Below are 2,432 nucleotides of genomic sequence, written 5' to 3' on the forward strand. Positions count from 1 at the left end.
GATGTGTTAGCTCCATGATTTATTGTAGCTCCATTTATTATGGAATTACGACAATTGAAAATCACAAAAATTTAAATGCATTTTTGTAGAGAATAGGTTTTTAGAACATTTTTTTCATTTTTTTTTTTTTATTATTGTTATTATTCCAATGATCAAATTATATTTTGAGTGATTCTGGTAAGATGAATGACAACAGGCTTGCTTTAATGTGCAATAATTTCTTAGAAATTTGAAATCGTGACTAAGTGTGCTGAAATTGTAGAAACTTGGATAAGGCAAATGTAATACTGAAAATGAGTTAACCATGAATTAACTATTTATTTATGTCTGATATTATAAATCTTTAAGCATGTAGCTGAACATTTTGTATAAATGAAACTGGGCATTGGATTCAGTATACAACAGTGTATGACATAGCATATATTGTTAATGCCAGAGAAATCCATTGTATATTCTTTACAGCTGTGTTTATTCTTTAAGTATGTTGATGGGTTAAATATGAATAGATACAAAAGTAATTATTTATCCCAGATGAGACAAAAGTTTAGCAATAAGCTTACATTTTTAATTAAAAGGATTTCACAATCAGCACAGTGTAGATGACAGAAGACTTCCATAGATCCTTGGCAATATTTATACTGTAGATCATAATTGGGAGTACATTTTGCCAGAAGAGAATACAAAGAAAATACCATACACATTTTGTCATACAAGAATATTTTCCTTCTTATTGCTCCTTTTTTACCACTTGCCATCATGAACTTTGTTCTTTATAGATGATACCAGTCTGTTAAAACTTGGACTTGCTGCAATATATTATCTACAGTATTTCAGAAAGGAATGCCTTTTAAAAAACACAATAAAAATGCAAAAAGATAACTAACTAAAAAATAACAATAAGAAGCAAGGTGAATTTTGTATTTTTCTGTATAATTGTAGATTAGAATTATGCAAATTTCAAAAAAGAAAAGTAAAACTTTCCATACAAACTACATGTTTGTTGATGTAACACTGGACTCAAATTACATATTCTGCAAATGTATCTCACTAGTTTTACCTTGCAGACATGATGTAACAGATTTCTGCTGCATTGGTCCTATTCAATAATGGCCAAAAATGGAGCAGATTTTTTGGGGGAAGGAGAAATTATTATTTGATTATTTGAATTCCTTGGAAATTAGATTTGGAGTAGTGAATTGAAAAATACCTTACACTTGGAAAAGAGCTTCATTGCTGAATTTGTCTTGGCGTACTTTACATTACATATAAACACTATAAGTTCATATGTTGATTTACAATTACTATATTATCACCAAATAAATCACATCCTTGTATAAAAGGTATTGTCATCAAATAAAGGCCTAGCCATCACTTTACAGCTTCAGTGATTTTACAGTAACTAATGTCAGTATTTTTGTTTTTAGGATGTATTACTGCCTGCATAAGTGTTATTATTAATAGCATTATTTTGAACTTTTGTTCTCATTACAGTTTGCTCACTGAATTTTTTTTCAACTCGGTAGCTGTATACCTTTGCAGGGATCCTCATTGTTTTCTAACTTAACTTTCTCTGCAACTCTAAATTTTATATCCTTATCCACAAAGACAGTGCTAACAAGTGTAATGTTACCCATTTCAAGAACAAATAACTACCTGCACTTACAAGAAATATATGCATATCTCAGGACTAGGGGTCAACTACAGTGTTATCATTAACCCATTGGATTCAGATGCTTCACTGCCCTCATGTGACCCAAATACAGGCATTAGGCTTATTTGAGAGGCCCCTCTGCTGGGTGTGTGGCTTGTAGGCTTGTGTGCCAAGACTCCATGCCTCCCCTTTGCAATGTGATTTTCTCTATTTCTGCCCCCCCCCCCCCCCTCCCCATCCAATCCCTTGTTATCGTGGTGGGAGGCTCAATAGACAGAGACTAAGGCCCAATGCTGGGGATCTGCCCTCAGCGTCAGACCTCAGCTCAACCAATTTTTCATGGTGTTTTCTTCTTCTTTCCTTTTTCTTATCTTCCCCAACCCCTTCCCCAACCCCTTCCCCTGTCCAATTCCTTAGGTGTGAGAGCATTGATGAAAGGATGAAAGGCTGATTTTGTGCCAGTCATGAACCATGGGCATGGTATATTCTAACCCTTTAATTTATTGACCTTTGACTCTCCTTTGATCATGGCTCTGACCACTACTAATACACTGCCTCCTTGACACTTGCTGTCAACTTAACCAATTAGGCCTAAATCATATATCCAGGCTATAACTCAACCTTTAAAAGACACCGCTTCACCACTCCCAATATCCTCTACCCTATCTCCTGCACAATTATCTCCATATCCTACATCCTCCTCCCTTATAACTCTTCAACCTTATTGCCCTCCTCCCCACAGTACTACCTCACTCCACACCACTCCCTCTTCCTCCTATCC

Source organism: Penaeus chinensis, chromosome 2 (assembly GCF_019202785.1).
Source record: "Penaeus chinensis breed Huanghai No. 1 chromosome 2, ASM1920278v2, whole genome shotgun sequence".
NCBI lineage: Eukaryota > Metazoa > Arthropoda > Malacostraca > Decapoda > Penaeidae > Penaeus > Penaeus chinensis.